The 25,495-nt window shown below is 48.9% G+C and overlaps 1 pseudogene; it reads left to right on the top strand.

Moving 5' to 3' along the window:
* Positions 1 to 321: 321 nt before the first annotated feature.
* Positions 322 to 25,495, top strand: part of LOC134983729 (zinc finger protein 585A-like) — a 37,705-nt pseudogene continuing 12,531 nt past the window's right edge.

Here is a 25,495-nt window from a genome sequence, read left to right as displayed (position 1 = left end):
CTTGTGGGAATGATAGAAGGAAGGCGGAGCTCAGACCAGGGGAAAATGGCCGCCGCTCCTGACGTCACTGAACGGCCAGGGAACCTATTGCTGCTGCCGGACTGGTCTACAAGAAAATGGCCGCCGGCCTCCTGCACTGAGGATATGTATGGTAACATTCATTACAAAGCTCGGGGCTGTGGGCGGGGTATAGGAGGGGAGGGGCCAGTCACAAGAAAGCAGCCTGTGCCAATCATTCCCTACTTCTTGCCTGTGCGTTCCACCTTACTTCCGGCCTACCTTACTTCCGGTCAGTGCGTTCTACATACAGGAAGTGAGGTTTAATCGACTGTTGCGGCCTCCCAGTGTCCGGTGGAGGGTAGATGCTAGAATCAAGTGGGCTAAGGGACCTTTTCCGTAAGGGGGAGGAGTTACGACGCAAGGGGGAGGAGCTAGGCCAGCGGGATAGTTCCTCTACTATCCACACCACCAACTATTACCTTTAGTAATTAGGTGGTGAGCGGAGCGGAGCGAGCCACCGTGCCCGAAGCGTGGCGAGCGTACTTTTCAGGGTACCCTGTTCGCCCGTAGCTCCACCCCCTGGTGACATAGCTCCTCCCCTCAATACGTCACAAGGTCTCTTCAGCCCCTCCGATATAGAACCAACCGTCCGTGGAGATCAGGTAATGGCGTCTTACTATACAGGGGGAGCAGCCTGTGGTGTCCTGTTGTTGTTATTATTATTATACAGCGGGAGCAGCCTGTGGTGTCCTTTTATTGTACTGGGGGAGCAGCCCGTGGTGTCCTGTTGTTGTTGTTAATATTATTATACAGGCGGAGCAGCCTGTAGTGTCCTGTTTTATTATTATACTGGGGGAGCAGCCTGTAGTGTCCTGTTGTTATTATTATAAAGGAGGAGCAGCCTGTGGTGTCCTGTTATTATTATTATTATTATTATACAGGGGGAGCAGCCTGTGGTGTCCTGTTGTTATTATTATAAAGGAGGAGCAGCCTGTGGTGTCTTGTTATTATTATTATTATTATTATTATACAGGGGGAGCAGCCTGTGGTGTCCTGTTGTTATTATTATAAAGGAGGAGCAGCCTGTGGTGTCCTGTTATTATTATTATTATTATTATACAGGGGGAGCAGCCTGTGGTGTCCTGTTGTTATTATTATAAAGGAGGAGCAGCCTGTGGTGTCCTATTATTATTATTATTATTATTATTATTTTTATACAGGAGGAGCAGCCTGTGGTGTCCTTTAATTATTATTATTATTATTATTATTTTTTTATTATTATTATTATTATTATTATTATTATTATTATAAAGGAGGAGCAGCCTGTGTCGTCCAGTTATTATTATTATTATTATTATTATTATTATTATACAGATGGAGCATCCTATGGTGTCCTTTGATTATTGTTGTTGTTGTTGTTATTAATAATAATATTATACAGGAGTAGGAGCATGTTGTGTTCTGTTATGATGATGATTATTATTCTTATTATTATTATTATGCAGGAGGAGCAGCTTGTGGTGTCCTGTAATTATTATTATTAATATTATTATTATACAGGAGGAGCAGACTGTGGTGTCCTGCTATTATACAGGAGGAGCAGCCTGTGGTTTCCTATTATTATTATACAGGGGAGCAGCATGGGGTGTCCTGTTATTATTATTGTACAGGAGGAGCAGCCTGTGATGTCCTGTTATTATTATTATTATTATTATTATTATTATTATACAGGAGTAGCAGCCTGTGGTGTCATTTAATTATTATTATTATTATTTTTGTATTATTATTATTGTTATTATTATTACTACACAGGAGGAGCACCCTGTGATATCCTGTTGTTGTTGTTGTTGTTGTTGTTGTTATTATACAGAATGAGCAGCCTGTGGTGTCATGCTATTGTTATTATTATTATTATTATTATACAGGCGGAGCATCCTGTGGTGTCCTGTTAATTAATATTATACAGGGGGAATGGCCTGTGGTGTCCTGTTATTATGATTATACTGGGGGAGCAGCCTGTGGTGTCCTGTTATTGTTATTATTATACAGGGGGAGCTGCCCGTGGTGTCCTGTTGTTATTATTATACAGGAGGAGCAGCTTGTGGTCTTCTGTTGTTGTTGTTTTTATTATTATTATTATTATTATTATTATTATTATTATTATACAGAGGGAGCGGCCCGTGGTGTCCTGGTCAGTGATCGCGCTGATCCAAAAAAAAAGTGGGTCCCAGGGACCCCTCACTTTCAAAAATTGGGGTCCTACCGTTCTTTTTCTGGGTCCCATCGGAATAAAGGTTCTTATTAATCTTAATCTTGTTTGGACATTACAAAAGTTTTGCAAGGTGGGGGGATGGGGTGACAGTGCTGCTGGGCTGTGTAGCATGCAGGACACCCTGCACCAGAGCTGTAAGTAGACATTTTGGTGCCCTAGGCATGAAGTGAATTGGTGTTCCACCTGCGAGATAGGAAAGGGTAGGCAGTGCGCGCCGAAGGCGCGCTGCAAAATTTAAGGGGCGTGGCTTCATGCGGAAGGGGCGTGACTACATAATAGTGCCAATTCACATTACACCACACAGAAGTGCCGCTTATACACATTGCACCAGGTAGAGCACGTTATACACAATGCGTCCGGTAGTGCATGTTATATACATTGCACCAGGTAAAGCAAATATAAACACTGCACAAGGTAGAGCACGTTATACACAATGCGCCAGGTAGAGCACGTTATACACATTGCGCCAGGTAGAACACTTAGACACACTGCACCAGGTAAAGCACATATAAAACATTGCACCAGGTAGAGCACGTTATACACATTGCGCCGGGCAGAGCACGTTATACACATTGCGCCGGGCAGAGCACGTTACACACAATGTGCCGGGCAGAGCACGTTATACACATTGCGCCGGGTAGAGCACGTTATACACATTGCGCCGGGCAGAGCACGTTACACACAATGTGCCGGGCAGAGCACGTTATACACATTGCGCCGGGTAGAGCACGTTATACACATTGCGCCGTGCAGAGCTCGTTACACACAATGCGCCGGGCAGAGCACGTTATACACATTGCGCCGGGTAGAGCACGTTATACACATTGCGCCGTGCAGAGCTCGTTACACACAATGCGCCGGGTAGAGCACGTTATACACATTGCAACAGGTAGAGCACGTTATACACATTGCAGCAGGTAGAGCACATTATATACATTGCGCCGGGCAGAGCACGTTACACACAATGCGCCGGGTAGAGCACGTTATACACATTGCAGCAGGTAGAGCACGTTATACACATTGCAGCGGGTAGAGCACGTTACACACAATGCGCCAGGTAGAGCACGTTATACACATTGCGCCAGGTAGAGCACGTTACACACATTGCACCAGGTGACCACTTAGGGACATTGTAGCCACCATCTTGGACCCCCAGTTGTCGTCCCCAGACACAGTGATCACGGGTGTCAGTGGAGGGGGTGTCAGATGGGTGTGTGTATAATGGGCAGTGTGAACACGTTGTGGGGAGTGTGTATGATTGGCACTGTGTGTGTATGATTGGCACTGTGTGTGTATAATGGGCAATGTGTGGGTATTGGGGGTGTGTATGATGGGCACTGTGTGGTTGGTGGGGTGCATGTGATGGCACTGTGTGGCTATGGAGGGTGTGGGTATATGGGGGTGGGGCTGGCCAATGTGTGCATTTGTGTTGGTGTATGCTGGGCACTGCCCCCACCCCCAGTGTTTGAATCGTTAGCTGCTGCCATCCCAATTACCCATATGTTTATTACTAACATGAATCCTCCATGCCAGGTGCTGCTTGAAATTCTTCTCTTCAGATCCTTACTGCTGTGGGCGGGATGTAGTAACCTCTTCTACAGCATTAACAGGCTTTCTCTGCGGCCACCCGTCTCCTCCCCGTCCCAGCCCTGCTATTCGCTTTTACCCCCCACCGCCGCGGGCACTCAGGACTCAGCGTTGTAAGTGCCGCGCTGAGCCTTTGAATCCACCGGCGCATGACCCCGCATCCTGAGTGGCCGCGGCGGTGAGGGGGGAGAAGTGAATAGCAGCGGTGGGACGGGGAGGAGACGGGAGGCTGCAGAGAGAGCCTGTTAACGCTGCAATTCGGGCCGCCTTCTGAGTACGGGTGCCGGCGCTGCATACAGGAGTAAAAGGCACCAACAGCTCCTCCTCCCCGTCTACTAGCCCTCCCGGAAGCCCGGCTATTGGAGGGGTTTGAGAGGGAGAGCTCTGTGTATACATGTGATTGGCCGCTGGACCTGGCACCACAGGATTGGCCGCTGGACCTGGCACCACAGGATTGGCCGCTGGACCCAGAGACATCAATGAAGCCACAAGATTGGCAGCGGGACCCGCGGAGAGATCAAAGGAGCTACAGGACGGCCTACAACGGAGCGCGTCCCCAGGGACGCACTCATTTTGTAAAAGAGAGTCCCCGATCCTCATTATGGGGTAAAATACGCGCTATAGCGCGTTTTTGCGATCACTGCTGGTATTATTATTATTATACAGGAGGAGCAGCCTATGGTTTCCTGTTAATAATAATATACAGAATTAGCAGCCTGTGGTGTCCTGTTATTTTTAATATACAGAGGGAGCAGCCTGTGGTGTCCTGTTGTTGTTGGTGTTGTTATTATTTTTAGTATTATTATTAGTATTATTTTAAAGGGGGAGCGGACTGTGGTGTCCTGTTGTTGTTGTTTTTATTATTATACAAGAGGAGCAGCCTGCGATGTCCAGTTATTATTATTATTATTATTATTATTATTATTAATGATAATAATAATATTATATAAGGGGAGCAGCCTGTGGTGTCTTATTATTATTATTATTATTATTATTTAACAGGGGGAGCAGCCTGTTGTGTCCAGTTATTATTATTATTATTATTATTATTATTATTATTATTATTATTATTATTATTATACAGAAGGAACAGCCTGTGGTGTCCTGTTTTATTATTATACAGGGGGAGCAGCCTGTAGTGTCCTGTTGTTATTATTATTTTTATACAGGGGGAGCAGCCTGTGGTGTCCTGTTGTTGTTATTATTATAAAGGAGGAGCAGCCTGTGGTGTCTTATTATTATTATTATTATTATTATTTAACAGGGGGAGCAGCCTGTTGTGTCCAGTTATTATTATTATTATTATTATTATTATTATTATTATACAGAAGGAACAGCCTGTGGTGTCCTGTTTTATTATTATACAGGGGGAGCAGCCTGTAGTGTCCTGTTGTTATTATTATTTTTATACAGGGGGAGCAGCCTGTGGTGTCCTGTTGTTGTTATTATTATAAAGGAGGAGCAGCCTGTGGTGTCTTATTATTATTATTATTATTATTATTATTATTATTATTATTATTTAACAGGGGGAGCAGCCTGTTGTGTCCAGTTATTATTATTATTATTATTATACAGAAGGAACAGCCTGTGGTGTCCTGTTGTTGTTGTTGTTGTTGTTGTTGTTGTTATTATTATTCAGGAGGAGAAACCTGTTGTGTCCAGTTGTTGTTATTATTATTATTATTATTATTATTATTATTATTATTATTATTATTATTATTATACAGGAGGAGCAGCCTGTGATGTCCTGTTATTATTAGACAGGACGAGCAGCCTTTGGTGTACTGTTATTAAAGACATCTGTTTGTTGTTGTTGTTGTTGTTATTATTATTATAATACTAGGGTGCAGCCTTTAGTGTCGTCGTTGTTATTATTATTATTATTATTATTATTATTGTTATTATTATTATACATTTTATTACATGTAATTGAAGGGATTGAAAATATTGCTCAAATTCTAGGATATATTTAAGCAGAGACTATAATATCCCTGGCATGTGTAACAATTGATAATTGGAGTAGTATGAAGCAAATGTATATCAGTCTCCTGGAAGCGTTACTGTGACGTCACTTATATCTATAGTAATAATACAAGGACATGACTGGGGAGGTGAGGGGATCTGGGAGCGTCACAGTGACATCACTTATATCTATAGTAATAATACAGGGACATGACTGGGGAGGTGAGTGGATTTGGGAATGTCACAGTGACATCACTTATATCTATAGTTATAATACAGGGACATGACTGGGGAGGTGAGGGGATCTGGGAGCGTCACAGTGACATCACTTATATCTATAGTAATAATACAGGGACATGACTGGGGAGGTGAGTGGATTTGAGAATGTCACAGTGACATCACTTATATCTATAGTAATAATACAGGGACATGACTGGGGAGGTGAGGGAATCTGGGAGCGTCACAGTGACATCACTTATATCTATAGTATTAATACAAGGACATGACTGGGGAGGTGAGGGGATCTGGGAGCGTCACAGTGACATCACTTATATCTATAGTAATAATACAGGGACATGACTGGGGAGGTGAGTGGATTTGGGAATGTCACAGTGACATCACTTATATCTATAGTAATAATACAGGGACATGACTGGGGAGATGAGGGGATCTGGGAGTATTCACAGTGATATTGATGTCTCCCCCATTTTGCAGGGTTACACAATAATGAAGAAGACTTCTGGTGAGTGTGAGACACCCAGCAGCTATCCCTGTGCGTCCGAAGGACTGAGCAGGACCCAGAGCCCCATCACGGTGCCTCCACCTCACTCACTTATACATGATAGACACAATGACTAGAAGATTCTGGAACTCACCAACAAGATCATTCAGCTGCTGACTGGAGAGGTAACTGCTGTAAATGGGACATTATACAGTAACACCAGGGGATGTGTCTCGGTGATTACTGGAAAGGTAACTGCCGGGAATGGGGCATTATACAGTAACACCAGGGGACGTGTCTGGGTGATGACTGGAGAGGTGACTGCTGGGAATGGGACATTATACAGTAACACCGGGGGATGTGTCTCGGTGATTACTGGAAAGGTAACTGCCGGGAATGGGGCATTATACAGTAACACCAGGGGACGTGTCTGGGTGATGACTGGAGAGGTGACTGCTGGGAATGGGACATTATACAGTAACACCAGGGGATGTGTCTCGGTGATTACTGGAAAGGTAACTGCCGGGAATGGGGCATTATACAGTAACACCAGGGGACGTGTCTGGGTGATGACTGGAGAGGTGACTGCTGGGAATGGGACATTATACAGTAACACCGGGGGACGTGTCTGGGTGATGACTGGAGAGGTGACTGCTGGGAATGGGACATTATACAGTAACACCAGGGGACGTGTCTGGGTGATGACTGGAGAGGTGACTGATGGGAATGGGACATTATACAGTAACACCAGGGGACGTGTCTGGGTGGTGGCTGGAGAGGTGACTGTTGGGAATGGGACATTATACAGTAACACCAGGGGATGTGTCTGGGTGATGAATGGCGAGGTGACTGCTGGGAATGGGACATTATACAGTAACACCGGGGGACGTGTCTGGGTGATGACTGGAGAGGTGACTGCTGGGAATGGGACATTATACAGTAACACCAGGGGACGTGTCTGGGTGGTGGCTGGAGAGGTGACTGTTGGGAATGGGACATTATACAGTAACACCAGGGGATGTGTCTGGGTGATGACTGGAGAGGTGACTGCTGGGAATGGGACATTATACAGTAACACCTGCGGATGTGTCTGGGTGATGACTGGAGAGGTGACTACTGGGATTAGGACATTATACAGTAACACCGCGGAATGTGTCTGGGTGACGACTGTAGAGGTGACTGCTGGGAATGGGACATTATACAGTAACACCAGGGGACGTGTCTGGGTGACGACTGGAGAGGTGACTGCTGGGAATGGGTCATTATACAGTAACATCAGGGGACGTGTCTGGGTGATGACTGGAGAGGTGACTGCTGGGAATGGGACATTATACAGTAACACCTGCGGATGTGTCTGGGTGATGACTGGAGAGGTGACTACTGAGATTAGGACATTATACAGTAACACCGCGGAATGTGTCTGGGTGACGACTGTAGAGGTGACTGCTGGGAATGGGACATTATACAGTAACACCAGGGGACGTGTCTGGGTGACGACTGGAGAGGTGACTGCTGGGAATGGGTCATTATACAGTAACATCAGGGGACGTGTCTGGGTGATGACTGGAGAGGTGACTGCTGGGAATGGGACATTATACATTAACACTGGGGAGCGTGTCTGGGTGATGACTGGAGAGGTGATTGCTGGGAATGGGGCATTATACAGTAACACCGGGGGATGTGTCTGGGTGATGATTGGAGAGGTGACTGCTGGGAATGGGGCATTATACAGTAACACCAGGGGATGTGTCTGCGTGATGACTGGAGAGGTGACTGCTGGGAATGGGACATTATACAGTAACACCAGGGGATGTGTATGGTTGATGACTGGAGAGGTGACTACTGGGATTAGGACATTATACAGTAACACAGCGGAATGTGTCTGGGTGACGACTGGAGAGGTGACTGCTGGGAATGGGGCATTATACAGTAACATCAGGGGACGTGTCTGGGTGATGACTGGAGAGGTGACTGCTGGGAATGGGGCATTATACAGTAACATCGGGGGACGTGTCTTGGTGATGACTGGAGAGGTGACTGCTGGGAATGGGACATTATACAGTAACACCAGGGGATGTGTCTGGGTGATTACTGGGGAGGTGACTACTGGGAATAGGACATTATACAGTAACACCGGGGGACGTGTCTGGGTGATGACTGGAGAGGTGACTGCTGGAAATGGGACATTATACAGTAACACCAGGGGATGTGTCTGGGTGATTACTGGGGAGGTGACTGCTGGGAATGGGGCATTATACAGTAACATCGGGGGATGTGTCTGGGTGATGACTGGAGAGGTGACTGCTGGGAATGGGACATTATACAGTAACACCAGGGGATGTGTCTGGGTGATTACTGGGGAGGTGACTACTGGGAATAGGACATTATACAGTAACACCGGGGGACGTGTCTGGGTGATGACTGGAGAGGTGACTGCTGGAAATGGGACATTATACAGTAACACCAGGGGACGTGTCTGGGTGATGACTGGAGAGGTGACTGCCGGGAATAGGACATTATACAGTAACACCGGGGGACGTGTCTGGGTGATGACTGAAGAGGTGACTGCTGGGAATGGGACATTATACAGTAACACCAGGGGATGTGTCTCGGTGATGACTGGAGAGGTGACTGCCGGGAATGGGGCATTATACAGTAACACCAGGGGACGTGTCTGGGTGATGACTGGAGAGGTGACTGCTGGGAATGGGACATTATACAGTAACACCAGGGGATGTGTCTGGGTGATGACTGGAGAGGTGATTGCTGGGAATGGGGCATTATACAGTAACACCAGGGGATGTGTCTGTGTGATGACTGGAGAGGTGACTGCTGGGAATGGGGCATTATACAGTAACACCAGGGGACGTGACTGGAGAGGTGACTGCTGGGAATGGGGTATTATACAGTAACACCAGGGGACATGTCTGGGTGATGACTGGAGAGGCGACTGCTGGGAATGGGACATTATACAGTAACACCGGGGGATGTGTCTGGGTGATGACTGGAGAGGTGAATGCTGGGAATGGGACATTATACAGTAACACCAGGGGATGTGTCTGTGTGATGACTGGAGAGGTGACTGCTGGGAATGGGGCATTATACAGTAACACCAGGGGACGTGACTGGGTGGTGACTGGAGAGGTGACTGCTGGGAATGGGGTATTATACAGTAACACCAGGGGACGTGTCTGGGTGATGACTGGAGAGGTGACTGCTGGGAATGGGACATTATACAGTAGCACCGGGGGATGTGTCTGGGTGGTGACTGGAGAGGTGACTGCTGGGAATGGGGTATTATACAGTAACACCAGGGGACGTGTCTGGGTGATGACTGGAGAGGTGACTGCTGGGACTGGGGTATTATACAGTAACACCAGGGGATGTGTCTGGGTGATGACTGGAGAGGTGACTGCTGGGAATGGGACATTATACAGTAACACCGGGGAATGTGTCTGGATGATGACTGGAGAGGTGACTGCTGGGAATGGGACATTATACAGTAACACCAGGGGATGTGTCTGGGTGATGACTGGAGAGGTGACTGCTGGGAATGGGACATTATACAGTAACACCAGGGGATGTGTCTGGGTGATGACTGGAGAGGTGACTGCTGGGAATGGGACATTATACAGTAACACCAGGGGACGTGTCTGGGTGATGACTGGAGAGGTGACTGCTGGGAATGGGACATTATACAGTAACACCAGGGGATGTGTCTGGGTGATGACTGGAGAGGTGACTGCTGGGAATGGGACATTATACAGTAACACCAGAGGATGTGTCTGGGTGATGACTGGAGAGGTGACTGCTGGGAATGGGGTATTATTCAGTAACACCAGGGGATGTGTCTGGGTGATGACTGGAGAGGTGACTGCTGGGAATGGAGCATTATACAGTAACACCAGGGGATGTGTCCGGGTGATGACTGGAGAGGTGACTGCTGGGAATGGGGCATTATACAGTAACACCAGGGGATGTGTCTGGGTGATGACTGGAGAGGTGACTGCTGGGAATGGGACATTATACAGTGACACCAGGGGACGTGTCTGGGTGATGACTGGAGAGGTGACTGCTGGGAATGGGACGTTATACAGTAACACCAGGGTACGTGTCTGGGTGATGACTGGAGAGGTGACTGCTGGGAATGGGGCATTATACAGTAACACCAGGGGATGTGTCTGGGTGATGACTGGAGAGGTGACTGCTGGGAATGGGGCATTATACAGTAACACCAGGGGATGTGTCTGGGTGATGACTGGAGAGGTGACTGCTGGGAATGGGACATTATACAGTAACACCAGGGGATGTGTCTGGGTGATGACTGTATCACTGTGTGTGTCAGGTTCCTATAAGGTGTCATGGTGTCACTGTCTATGTCTCCATGCAGGAGGGGGAGTATATAGAGGAACACAGGGGTCTGTACAAGGACGTGATGATGGAGAATCACCGGCCCCTCACATCACTGGGTAAGAGGAGACTGTCATGTATTGTACAGGGTGGAGCAGGTATGGGGACCCCTATATACACATCACCTGATAATAACATATATACACTGTACTTAGTCACTGTGTGTCTCCTACAGATGGGCCCAGTAACAGAGATACCCCAGAGAGATGTCCCCGTCCTCTGTATTCCCAGGATTGTACAGAGGAGAATCACAGGATCCCACAGGAGGATCAGGTAGGTGGGATTTAGGGTCTCCCCAATATACCAAAGTGACTGTCACTATATGATCTGTAGAGAAGCTGTGTGTATTATACACTGATATTATACTGTTTCACCTCTGTTTATCTGACTGTATGTAAATGTCATTATAGTATATTTTTTTGTTTCTGCAGCGGGGTACACTGTGTTCCACAGGGAATACATTGGGGGTGTAGAGCTGGATCTTGTTCCAGAGGCACCAACAGGCTGAAGCTTTAGACTGTCCCAGGATGCATTGCGGGGTCTCCTCTATAACCCCGCCTCCAGGCACTGTGAGCTCAGTATTAGAGTTGGGGCCTGCAGAGCAGGTCACATGACATGGGGGGCTGCGCTGGGCAGCCCCGAAAAAGCTTATAGAAGACTTCAAGGGTCGCAGCACTTCATAGGTCAGTGTGACATTCTGTGCTGCGGCTCCGTCACTTCCCCAGCGGCGTCGCATACTCCCGCTGGCTCTGTTCCCGGATACTTGTGGCGGAGGCGCTCCGGTTCCTAGGCACACCACCGCAGACGCTCTCCTGGATCACGTGACTGCTTCTAAGGGAGGAGGTAAGAGAGTCCCCCAGGCGGAACCCACCATTAAATCGTGTTTCCATCGCGGTTTAAGGAGACGGATCGTGACGCTGGCGTGGACACTGTGACAGAGCAGGGACCCCACTATATCCACCAGGGCATGAGAGCACAGGTTGGATAGTAAAATATCCCTTTTAATAAGGCTCCATGGTACCCGGTGGTGAGGACCAGCATAGGGGATAAGGAGCTGACCTGTTGCCTCTCCCCCAGCTCCGGGCGCCATCTACGGCTGGTGTTCCCGCCCTGGAGCTGCCTCACACTCTACCTCGCTCCCTGACTGAGACACAGGGCGCCATCTTCTCTGAGTAGCTGCATCTAGACTCCAATAGATTCCCATGTCACCCGTCTTGTGGTGTCATCTACTCTGCCGGTCACCACTGTTACCTCACTGAAGGAACCAACAGATAAGCGTGTGGAGGGATGCCTGAAATCTATTTACAGTCTTACCGGTACTGTACATAGACCACTACAGGGGCCTCCTGGGCTGCTAAAGGTATTGAAGTATGGGTTCAGGCATTAGAGGAAGAGCTACCTCCGGATATATCTGACACTGCCAGACTATACCTGTCTCACATTACCACCGCCTCCCACTATATTCAGGAGGTGTCCTCTGAGGCAGGTGTGTTGGCGGCCAAGGCGTCGACTACGTCCATCCTGGCTCAGCGTATTCTGTGGTTGAAGTCATGGAAGGTGGACCTGGACTCCAAAAAGACCTCCCTTTCAAGGGAGACAACCTTTTGTGGGGAAGAGAGTGACTAACTTGGCGACTGCTAAGACTGTGTTTCTCCCAGCTACTAATCCTTCAGCTCCGAAGACTAGCACTTTTCGTTCCTTTCGACCTCAAGGGAAAGCAAAAGGTCAGGTGCTCCCAAAACCACTAAGCCCAAAAGAAAACAATCCTGATCTGCCCGTTAGCCTGCTTCCAAACCAGACAAGCCTGCTGCATGACGGGGCGGGCCTCCCCCTGGGGGACCCCAGCGTGGGAGGCCGACTTCTGCGATTCACCCAGGTCTTGTTAAATGTCACTTCAGACGCATGGGTGTGAGAGGTCGTCTCTCACAGGTACGCAGTCTCTTTCAAGAGACGTCCCCCTCGCCAGCTCCGAACGACGGTTATTCCTTTGGACCCGTTGAAGGCGCAAGCTCTACACCTGGTTGTGCGTTCCCTCCTGGATACAGGAGTGGTGGTGCTGCCTGTCCCAGAGATGCAGGGGATACTATTCAACCCTGTTTCTAGTCCCGAAACCCAATGGATCTTCCTGGCCTATCTTCAACCTCAAATCACTGAACAAATTTGTGAGAGTGTCCAAGTTCCGTATGGAAACGCTGCGCTCGATTGTACTGGCCATGGAACCTGGTGATTATATGGTATCCCTGGATATACAGGATGCCTATCTGCATATACCTACTGCCATATCACATCAGCTATATCTGCGGTTTGCTATTGGCAACCTTCACTATCAGTTCCAGGCTCTGCCATTTGGACTGGCCACGGTCCCTCGGACTCTTCACCACCAATGTCATGGCCATGATGACGGCTCATCTCCATCGCCAGGGAATCAGGATCCTGCCATATCTGGATGACTTGCTGCTCCTAGCGAACTCCGAAGATGTCCTCCTCAGTCATCTGCAACGGATGGTACGCTTCCTACAAGCCCACCACTGGCTTATCAACTGGAAGAAGTCCTCGCTGGTCCCTGCTCGTAGCATGGTGCACCAGGGGTCACTGCTTGACACACATAGCCAAAGACTGTTTCTGTCTCCAGAGAAAGTCCTGAAACTTCAGGACAGGATCAGATACTTCCTCTCTCACCCTAGAGTGTCGACACACTCGGCGATGCAAGTACGAAGACTCATGGTGTCAGCTTTAGACATGGTAGAGTATGTTCAATTTAATTCCCGTCCTCTACAGAGGTTAATCCTTTCCAAATGGGATGGCCTGCCTCATCGGATCAGGTCTCAAATGATCTCCTTGACTCCAGAGGTTCGTCTGTCACTAAGATGGTGGCTACAGGACCAGCATTTGAGCAGGGGCCATCCCTTCTGTATCCCCAACTAGGTCCTACTGACTACAGATGCCAGTCTGAGGGGTTGGGGCGCGGTGCTGGAGCAACACTCTCTCCAGGATTGGTGGACCAAGGAGGAATCTCTCCTCCCGATAAACATTCTAGAATTGTGGGCAGTGTTCAGTGCTGTGACTCTCGCCCTGCCTCTGATACAGAACAGGCCTGTTCCAGTACAATCAGACAATGCCACCACGGTGGCTTACATAAACCATCAAGGCGGCACTCGAAGCCGCATGTCAATGTTGAAAGTGTCGAAAATCCTTAGTTGGGCGGAATGTCATCTGCCAGCAATATCAGCGGTGTTCATTCCGGGAGTCCTCATTTCTGAAGCGGATTTCCTCAGTCGTCAGGACGTGCTCACCGGAGAGTGGAGTCTTTATCAGTAAGTCTTTCAAATCCTAATGGACAAGTGGGGCCTACCAGATGTAGACCTGATGGCATCTCAACACAATCACAAAGTTCTGGTCTTCGGATCAAGAACAAGGGATCCTCAAGCAGCGTTTGTGGACGCACTGGCAATTCCATGGAACTTTCGGCTGCCGTACGTGTTCCCTCCGATGTCACTTCTGCCCAGGGTACTATGGAAATTCAAACAAGAAGGAGAAATAGCACTTCTTGTCGCTCCAGCGTGGCCCAGACGGCATTGGTTCTCAGACCTGCAGGGTCTATCGATAGTGCTTCCTCTTCTACTACTTGTTCAGGGCCCTTGTATTTATCCAGACCTGGCCGTACTGGCTTTGGCGGTGTGGCTCTTGAAGCTTCACTCCTGAGGGCCAAAGGAGTCTCCGAGGCGGTTATTCAAACTATGCTAAAGGCCCGCAAACCGGCTTCTGCACAGATTTATTATAGGGTCTGAAATTCTTACTTCACATGGTGTGCTGCCAAGAATTACGATGCTTCGAAGTTTAGTACTTCCAGACTTCTGGCTTTTTTGCAACAAGGCCTGGATTTAGGACTTCGTCTGGCCTCCCTCAAGGTTCACATATCTGCATTGTCGGTGTGGTTTCAGAGGAAAAATGCATCTATGCCTGACGCTCATATATTCACTCAGGGTGTACTACAGATTCAGCCTCCCTGTGTCCCTCCTTGGCTCCATGGGATTTGTCTGTTGTCCTGAATGCCCTGCAAGGGTCTCCATTTGAACCTCTTGAGTCAGTGGACATTAAATGGCTTACGGATAAGGTCCTTTTCTTATTGGCTATTGCCTCTGCTTGAAGGGTATCTAACTTAGGCGCTTTATACTGTCATCCACCCTTTTTGATATTTCATCGTGACCGAGCAGTTCTCCGAACTCCCCCCAGTTATTTACCTAAGTTGGTGTCATCGTTTCACTTTAACCAAGAGATTGTGGTTCCGACCTTCATCTCTTCTGATGAGCGGTCTTTGGATGTGGTAAGGGCTCTCCGTATATATGTGGAAAGGACTTCCTCTATTAGGAGGTCAGATGCCCTTTTCGTTCTGTTTGGTTTCCACAAATGTGGCTGACCTGCAAATGAGCAAACCTTAGCCAGATGGATTAGAATGGTGATTGCACAAGCCTATACGCAGGCTGGGCTCCCGGCTCCTGCTGCTATTCTACTCGGTCTGTTGGACCTTCTTGGGTGGCACACCGTGGCGCATCCGCAGAACAATTGTGCAAGGAGGATACGTCGTCCTCTGTGAACATTAGGTTCTATATCTTTGATACTTCTGCCTCCCAGGATGCTTCCTTTGTATGCCGGGTTCTCATACCTGCTAAGATGCGTCCCCTCCCTTGAGGATCTGCTTTAGGACATCCTCGATGTATTCCCTGCGGAATACCAGTGTACCCCGCTGCAGAAAATGAGATTTATGGTAGACTTACCATGGTTAAATCTCTTTCTGCGAGGTACACTGGGTTCCACAGGACGCCCACCCTTACGCACTTATCTTCTTTGGGCTTGTATGGCATTAGCCGCTGGTCCCTTCTCCCGACGTGAGAACATGGTTCTATGTGACTAACATCTGCCGTCTCTTTTACCTGCTTCTGCATTGGACTGGATAACAAAACTGAGCTCACAGTGCCTGGAGGCGGGGTTATAGAGGAGGCCTCACAATGCATCCTGGGACAGTCTAAAGCTTTAGCCTGTTGATGCCTCTGGATCAAGATCCACCTCTACACCCCCATGTATTCCCTGTGGAACCTAGTGTACTGTATCTCGCAGACAGAGATTTAACAATGGTAAGTCTACCATAAATCTCCTTTTTTTAGGTAGAATGTCTGTCTGATATTAAAACAGAAGACATAGAAGTAGAAGAAGTGACTGATATAAAGGCAGAAGATACAGAGGGAGAAGAAGAGACGTATGTGACTGATATAAAGGCAGAAGATATAGAGGGAGAAGAAGAGACGTATGTGACTGATATAAAGGCAGAAGATATAGAGGGAGAAGAAGAGACGTATGTGACGGATATAAAGGCAGAAGATATAGAGGGAGAGGAAGAGACGTATATGACTGATATAAAGGCAGAAGATATAGAGGGAGAAGAAGAGACGTATGTGACTGATATAAAGTCAGAAGATATAGAGGGAGAAGAAGAGACGTATGTGACTGATATAAAGTCAGAAGATATAGAGGGAGAAGAAGAGATGTATGTGAGGGGTGATCAGCAGTGTAAGGAGGAGGAGATTCCTACAGATATCAGCACAGGTGAGTAATAAACACTTATTACAGAAAAGAGTCACATATTCTCCTTTCTCAGTCACTACAGCAATCTCTTATACTACACCCTCCTCTGTCAGTACAGACTAATGAAGAATATGTATTTTCCCAGTGTGGAGTCTGGAGCCATCAGCCCCTATTATACTCCTGCTCTCCCCCTCACATCATATCACTGTGTGTTACCAGCCCAGAGATCTGACCAGTCTCCTCCCCACACTCTCTGGTGTATCTCGTACATCAGGAGACATCAGCCCTTATTATTCTCCTGCTCTCCCCCTCACATCATGACACTGTGTTACCAGCCCAGAGATCTGACCAGTTTCCTCCCCACACTCTCTGGTGTATCTCATACATCAGGAGCCATCAGCCCCTATTATACTCCTGCTCTCCCCTCACATCATGTCACTGTGTGTTACCAGCCCAGAGATCTGACCAGTCTCCTCCCCACACTCTCTGGTGTATCTCATACATCAGGAGCCATCAGCCCCTATTATACTCCTGCTCTCCCCTCACATCATGTCACTGTGTTACCAGCCCAGAGATCTGACCAGTCTCCTCCTCACACTCTCTGGTGTATCTCATACATCAGGAGCCACCAGCCCCTATTTCTCTAGCACCCATAAGGGATACTGGGGTCCCTTAGTACGATGGGGTATAGATGGAGTCCAAAGGAGCCGGTGCACTGTAAATTTCTTCAACTGGGTGTGCTGGCTTCTCCCGTCTATGCCCCTCCCACAGGCAGTTTAGCAAAAAGTGCCCTCAGGAGAGGATGCCGCTCTGGAGCTCCAGATGATTTTTCTTCAGTTTATTTTAAACGTTTGTTATTTTCGGTCTGCTGTCTGGGCCTTGGGAGTTGGGGGGGCGATCACCAGCCTCTGTAAGGTGTCAGAGCCGCTTCCCCGCTGCAGGACCACCGCCCTGAGAGGTTGTTGTACCGCGGGCACGGCACCTTAGCGCACACAACTGCAGCACACCACACACCCCTAACATAGCCTGAAGGTGAGAAGAGTGGTGAGTACACACCGGGGGTCACGCTAGGGGGGCCTTAGTTCTTGGCACGGCACGATCGCAGGGGCGGCATCCGGCCCCTCCAAGTGGGATTCCCATAACCCCTCTGTGTACACTGGCAGCGATTAGGTGGAAACAAGTATTCATACTTCGTTTGGCACTGTTTGGAGACTTTGGCCAGTATAAATAAAACACATAGCTCTGGCGGCATTACATTGGGCGGAGCTAGCTCAGAGCGGGACCAGCGGCTTCCTGACGCCTTCCTCTGCTTCCAGCAGCACGGAACACAGCTCCTCCAGGGACACTCCAGATACGCAGGAGACTGGTACAGGGCTGTTAGTAAGGGGGAGAGACGCAGATTATGTTATAATTCCTGTACTGTAACAGCAACAAGCTCCGGTGTCGACACAGAGCTTCAGTGTATTAACAGCCTGCAGTCTTACTGAGTCTGCTAGGCTTGGTGTGCTGGTCCTTTCTCTCTGGTTCTCTTACACACATACCAGTCTGGGCAGGCTTGCTATATACATGCCTGTGTGTGTGTTTTGTCTCCTATAAACATGGTAAAACACCAATTATGCATGGTATGTAATACCAGATTCTCCCCCTCCGTGGCTGGTTCCCTCTCATGTGAACAATGCAGCCAGTCCTCCCAAGTTAGTGCGGCAGCTGGTGGGGGAGGTTCAAGAGCCATCCTGGTTAGTTTCTATAAAATCCATGATGGTGGATATGTTCTCTGCAAATAGTCGAAAGACACAGCAGCTGCAGCAGGCTGTAGCAGACCTGGCTGCAAGGGCAGATGACAGACGGACCCCTCTCCCTAGCTCAGGGCCACATAAGCGTGGGCTGCCTGACTTACTCCCGGAATCTGATGAAGAGGGACAAGAGGAGGGGGAAGAGCTGTAACCTATTACAGAGGATTCATCTCCGGCGCAGGGGATTGAACCCCTCATACTTGCTGTCAGGGATGTGTTCAAAATCCCAGCGGAAGATGCTGCAGAACAACAGTCGATCTTCTCCTCACAGAATAGGGGTTTTGTCACTTTCCCTGATTCAAAGGAACTAGATGACATGTTTAAGTTGGCCTGGAAAAACTCTGATAAAAAATTCCAGGTTACAAGACGTTTTCTAAGCACTTTCCCATTTAACCCTGAAAGCATTAAAAATTGGGACCATCCCCCGGCTGTGGACATATTGGTCTCCCGCCTCTCTAAGAAGGTGGTACTACCAGCTCTGGGCTCCTTTGCATTAGAGGAACCTGGGGATAGGGGGGTGTAGTATGGTATGCCGGCGACCAGGCTCCCGGCGGCCATCATACCGGCACCGGAATTCTGACCGCCCGCATACCGACAGCTAGGCGAGCGCAAATGAGCCCCTGCGGGGACGGTGGCACACCACACGCGCCACACTATCTATTCTCCCTCCAGGGGTGTCGTGGACCCCCAAAAGGGAGAAAAGGTGTCGTTATGCCAGGTGTCGGGATTTCGGCGCCTGGATCCCAACAGCCGGCAAACTGAAGACCACCCAGATATGGAGATAGAGACTACACTAAGTCTATTTACACAGCAGCTGGTGTATCACAAAGATCTGTGATTGCGGGTTACTGGATGACTCATGCCATTCACACCTGGGCGGGCCAGATACATGAGGGCCTTGCGGGGGATAGGTCTCTGGTGAATATGGTTACACTGATAAAACACCTTCAGGATACTGCCCGAGTCTTGCGTGATTCCATCAAGGAGATAGGCGCTATTACTGCAAGGACTACTGCCATGGCATTGTCTGTGCGCAGAGCTTTGTGGCTGCGTCAGTGGATAGCAGACAGAAGATTCTAAGTGCAGTGTGGAGTCTCTTCCTTTCTCAGGAGAGTGGCTATTTGGGGTTGAGTTGGATACGTGGATTTCAAAAGCTACTGTGGGGAAACCCATATTTCTCCCCTCTGAAGCCCCACCGGCCAGACGCTCCTACCCGGGGTTGTCCTTTCGGACCGCTAGATTTAGGTCAAGAGCCAGAGGCGCCTCAAATGCTGCAAGAGGCACCACGGGCAAGACAAGAAACCAGCCACAGCAGGTTCTCAGGAACAAAGCACCAGCTTTGCTTCTACCAAGGCCTCGGCATGACAATGTCCACCCATCCCGAGGATATCTCGAGGTGGGAGCTCAGTTGCGTCACTTCAGCCACATATGGAAAAGCTCCTGCCAGGATGCCTGGGTAAGGGAGCTACTTCTCAGGGCTACAAGCTGGAGTTCGACAGTGCTCCTCCACATCGATTTTTCAAATCAAGCTTACTAGTTTTGGAGGATACGCGAGTTACACTGCAACAGGCCATCCTAAAGTTGGTCCAGTCCCAGGTCATTGTTCCAGTGCCACAGCAACAACAGGGAGAGGGTTACTACTCCAACCTGTTTGTGGTACCTAAAGGTCTTCAATTTCAAGAATCCTTGCGAGCAGTGATTGCGGGTCTGGAAGAATGGGAGTTCATGGTTTCGCTGGATATAAAGGATGCATATCCCCATATCCCAATTTGGCCGCCTCACCAGGCTTACCTGCGGTTTGCCCTGTTGAACGGCAACTACCAGTTCCAGACACTGCCCTTCGGACTGGTCACGACTCCTAGGGTCTTCACGAATGTGATGGTGGAAATGATGTTTCAGCTCCGAGTCCAGGGGGTCAACATTGTTCCTTACCGAGACGTTCTCTTAATAAAGGCAAGATCCAGGGAGCTTCTATTGCTCAATATCAACCGCACTATTCAGCTTCTGTCACATCATGGGTGGATTCTACATTTGTAGAAGTCTCACCTGAAGCCAACTCAGCGGCTCCTGTTCCTGGGAACATTTCTGGATACAGTGGGTCAGAAGGTATTCCTCCCAGAGGACAAGGCAAGGACGCCCCAGGAGATGGTTCGAGTGGTTCTAAGGCCGAATCGGATCTCCATCCATCTTTGCGCACGATTGTTGGGAAAGATGGTAGCCTCCTATGAGACGATCCAGTACGGAAGGTTCCATGCCAGACCATTTCCATTGGATCTCCTGAGCAAGTGGTCCGGATCACATCTTCAGATGCATCGGATCATATGCCTCTCACCTCAGGCCAGGATTTCCCTCCTATGGTGGCTACAGTCCTCAAACCTGCTGGAAGGTAGAAGTTTAGGGATTCAGGATTGGGTCATTCCATGGTAACAAATGTTACATTTTGACTAAACAAGTCATGTGAAATATATTTGAATGTGTGTTTTGAATCTTTTGTGCAAATTAAATGTTGTTTGTGTGGTACAGGATATGCTTTAATTTTGATGCAAATCTTGGCATCTTGTCATTGTTAGATGATTTGAGAGAGAGGATTGAAAACCGGTAACAAACATTACATGCCCCTGTTTTCATGGAATGACCTGATTGGATCCTCCTCGCAACGGACACGAGTCTGAGGGGATGGGAAGCTGTCACCTGAGGGGCTAAGTTCCAGGGCAGGTGGTCAACCCACGAAGCCCTACTTCTGATCAACATTCTAGATCTTCGGGCGACCTACAGCGCTCTGCTTTAGGCCTCTCCTCTGCTCTGGGATCAGGCCATTCAAGTTCAGTCTGACAATGCCACGGCAGTGGCATACATCAATCGACCGGGAGGAACAAAGAGCAGAGCCTGCCTGCGAGAAGTGTCAAGGATACTCTTCTGGGTAGAAAGAAATGCAAGAGCAATGTTGGGCATCTTTATTCCTGGGGTAGACAACTAGGAAGTGGACTTCCTGAGTCATCACGACCTCCACCCGGCAGAATGGGTCCTCCTCCAACAGGTTTTTAGCAGATCACCGACATGTGGGTCTGCCCGCAGATCAACCTGATGGCTTCTCGGCTCAACAAGAAGCTTCGCCTGTATTGTTCAAGAAGCAGGGACACAGGTGATAGCAGTGGATGCACTGATGATGCCATGGCCTTTCCGGTGGGTCTATCTGTTTCCTCCGATTCCGTTGCTCCCAAGGGTGCTAAAGAGAATCGGGCATCAAAGAGTCCAGGCAATTCTGATTGCCCCAGACTGGCCTCGGGGGGGCATGGTACGCGGATCTTCTGGAAATGTCCGTTGAAGATCCGTGGCCTCTGCCACTGAGAGGAGATCTTCAACAGGTAGCGTTCGTCTACCCGTACTTACAGCGGCTTCGTTTGACAGCATGGTGGTTGAGCGGAACATCCTAGCTCGCAAAGGCCTTTCCAAAAAGGTTATTGCAACCATGGTTCAGGCCAGGAAGCCTGTGATGTCAAAGCACTATCATCATATCTGGAGGAGATATGTCTCTTGGTGCAAGGAGCGGACGTATCCTTCTGCGGATTTTCACCTGGGACACTTCTTGCATTTCCTGCAGGTTGGAGTGGATATGGGCCTACGTCTGGGCTCCCTTAAGGTCCAGATTTTGGCCGTCTCTATTTTCTTCCAGGAGAAGTTGGCAATGTTGCCAGAAGTTCAGACTTTTTTGCAAGGGGTACTTCACATACAGCCTCCCTTTGTGCCACCAACGGCACCCTGGGATTTGAATGTAGTATTGAATTTTCTACAGTCCTCCTGGTTTGAACCGTTGATGACGGTAGAAGACAAGTACCTCACGTAGAAGACGGTGATGTTACTGGCCCTGGCTTCTGCTCACCGAGTCTCAGAACTCGGGGCCTTATCGTGTAAAAGTCCATACTTGGTCTTTTACGAAGACAGAGCAGAGCTCAGGACTAGACAGCAGTTCCTGACGAAAGTTGTCTCTGCATTCCACTTGAACCAACCTATTGTGGTCTCATCTAGTTCTGTCACTTCTGCTCCTCCGGCGGCATTGGATGCTGTGCGAGCCTTGAAGATCTATGTCAAGAGGATGGCTCGGATCAGATAGACGGATTCCCTGTTTGTGCTCTATGATGCGCAGAAAAAGGGTTGCCCTGCTTCTAAGCAGTCCATTGCTCGTTGGCTTAGGTTGACTATCCAACAGGCCTATGTCTCGGCAGCCTTACCTGTTCCTCAGTCTCTGAAGGCCCACTCTATAAGATCGGTGGGATCTTCCTGGGCGGCTGCCTGTGGAGTCTCGGCTTTGCAACTATGCCGAGCAGCTACCTGGTCGGGGAAGAACACCTTTGTGAAGTTCTACAAGTTTGATACCCTGGCCAAAGAGTATTCCCAGTTTGGGCAGGCGGTGCTGCAGACGTCTTCACACATTCCCGCCCGTTCTGGAAGCTTTGGGATGCTCCCATTGTACTAAGTAACCCCAGTATCCCTTATGGATGCTAGAGAAAATAGGATTTTAATTACCTACAGGTAAATCCTTTTCTCGTAGTCTATAAGGGATACTGGGCGCCCACCTCAGTGCGTTGACTTTTCTCTTACGTCCTAGTGGATACCGGGGAACTGTACTTTAGTACCATGGGGTATAGATTGGGTCCATTGGAGCCTGGCACTTTAAAAACCTTTAGTGTGTGTATGTGTGTGCTGGCTCCTTTCCTCTATGCCCCTCCTACCAGACTCAGTTTAGAAAAATGTGCCCAGGAGGCGGGTGCATTTCTCTGTAGCTCCAGAGAGTTTCCTTTATTTTTTATTTTAGTTATTTATTTTCAGGTAGCCCTGGTTGGCAACCAGTCTACCTGCTTCGTGGGACTTAGAGGGGAGACCGAACCAACCTCCTGAGGGTTAATGGTTTGTAATCCCAGCTGACGGAACACTGAGCTCCTGAGGTGCTGTTTCACACACCACACTGTGTGTGCCCACGCCAGCAGCTAGCCGCCATCCTCTGACAGATGCCGAAAAGTCGGTTAGCGGGTCGCCGGTGCAGTTTGGCGGCATGACACGCGACGGTCACGGTCCACGAGCTGCGGTGCCTGCCGCAGACTACGCTGTTACAGACTCTGTACTGGTACCGGGGGGGGGTCATAGCAGGGGGAGCACATCAGCGGTAGTGCCGCTGCACATCTGTAAGGTGATACACCTCTTTTTATACACTGCGCTTCTGTGTGCTGGTCTCCGTTTCTCTGTGTCACTCCAGGGGCACTCCAGGGTCTGTGTGGAGGTGTTTGGTCAGTGATCTGCGCTGTATTACAGTTGTGTAAATATGTCTGTTATGTGTAAATGTGTGAACAGTGCTCATTATCTCCACAGGGACCCAGTTCGCAGGCACCTGACTGGCTAGATACTTTTAAAAGCATGATTCACAATGTGAATGCAGAACTAGCTGCAGCTAAGAAGGAGAGACAGGTGTTGAAACAGTCTATTGATGGTATGGCTAAAGCAGCAGATACCAGAAAGGCTTCTCAGCCCCCTATGTTGATTTCACATAGTGCCACAGGTGCTCCAGTCTGATTCTGATCAGCCTGCTGTGGATGATGATGATGATGATGATTATATGGGTGAGGACAGCTCTCTGTCCCCCGGGGTGGAGGCCCTCATTTATGCTATAAGAGAGGTTCTTCACATACCCGATCAGGAGGCAGAACCAGATGAAGAGTTGTACTTTAATGTAAAACCCAAAACCTCAGCCACGTTTCCTGTGTCTAAGGAATGAAACTCCCTGGCCAGGGAGGCATGGGTGAACCCTGACAAGAAATAAAAAATTCCTCAGAGGTTTTTAATCTACATTTTCCCTCCCAGCTGAGGGCAGGAAGGTATGGGAAAAACCCCCATCAGTCGATACGTCTGTGTCCAGACTGTCTAGAAAATTGGTACTGCCGGTGCCAGGGGCTATATCCCTAAAAGACCCTGCTCACCGTGAGATTGAGAGCACTCTCAAGGCAATATATAAAGCAGCAGGCGTAGCACAGCGCCCCACAAAATTGTTTGTGGTTGGATTTCCAGGGCAGTAGTCAAGTGTTCTGATAATATTAATGAATCAGACTCTCTGCCCAAGGATAAGCTCCTTACTCTGCTGCAACGCATACAGGATGCTGCAAATTTTATGAGCAAAGCTATAAAAGAGTTGTGTAAGGTAAATGGTCGCACCTCTGCGATGGCGGTTTCGGCCCATAGTTCTCTGTGGTTACGTCAATGGTCAGCGTACGCTGATTCCAAAAAGGGTGTAGAAAATCTTCCCTTTACAGGTGATGCCTTGTTTGGAGACGAGTTAAATAAATGGATCTCTCAGGCAACGGCAGGTAAGTCTACCTATGTGCCATCGGCTGTGCCATCTGCTCGACGTTCAAGATTCAGAGGCAGGGGCCGAGAGGTCTCCACCACTCCCAGAGGATCTTGTGGTAAGTCCCGTAAACCTGCAGCTGCTGCATCTCTGGACCAGACCACCGGATCCCCTGCCGCTAAGCCTTCCGCGTGACGGTTGGCCCCATCAACAAGTCGACTTTCAGGTAGGTGCTCGCCTTCAACACTTCGCCCACGTGTGGGCGACGTCCTGCCAGGATCCTTGGGTGAGGAACCTCATTTCCCAAGGATACCGGCTGGAATTTCAAGCACTTCCTCCTCACAGATTTTTCAAGTCGGGCTTACCAGCTTCACCCACAGCAAAAGTTACCTTGCAAGAGGCTAGTCAAAAACTTTTGCAGACGGGAGTGGTGGTTCTAGTACCTCCTCCATTACACAACGGGGTTTTACTCCAGTCTTTTTGTCGTTCCAAAACCAGACAGTTCGGTGCGACCCATCTTAAACCTGAGGTGTTCAAATTCAGGATGGAATCCCTGCGCGCAGTGGTGTCCAGTCTGGAGGAGGGGGAACTCCTGGTATCTCTAGATGTCAAGGATGCTTACCTGCACATTCCCATGTGGCCCCCTCATCAGACTTACCTCAGGTTCGCCATATTGGACAACCATTTCCAGTTTCAGGCCTTACCCTTTGGCCTCTCCACAGCTCCAAGGGTCTTGTCAAGGTCATGGCGGAGATGATGCTGCAACTGCACATGATGGGAGTAGACATAGTCCCCTACTTGGACGTTCTCCTGATAAAGACTAAGTCCAGGGAGCG

Source organism: Pseudophryne corroboree (genome assembly GCF_028390025.1).
Source record: "Pseudophryne corroboree isolate aPseCor3 chromosome 3 unlocalized genomic scaffold, aPseCor3.hap2 SUPER_3_unloc_22, whole genome shotgun sequence".
Lineage (NCBI taxonomy): Eukaryota > Metazoa > Chordata > Amphibia > Anura > Myobatrachidae > Pseudophryne > Pseudophryne corroboree.
The sequence above is the reverse complement of the archived record's forward strand: the minus strand, read 5'-3'. Positions and strand labels throughout refer to the sequence as shown.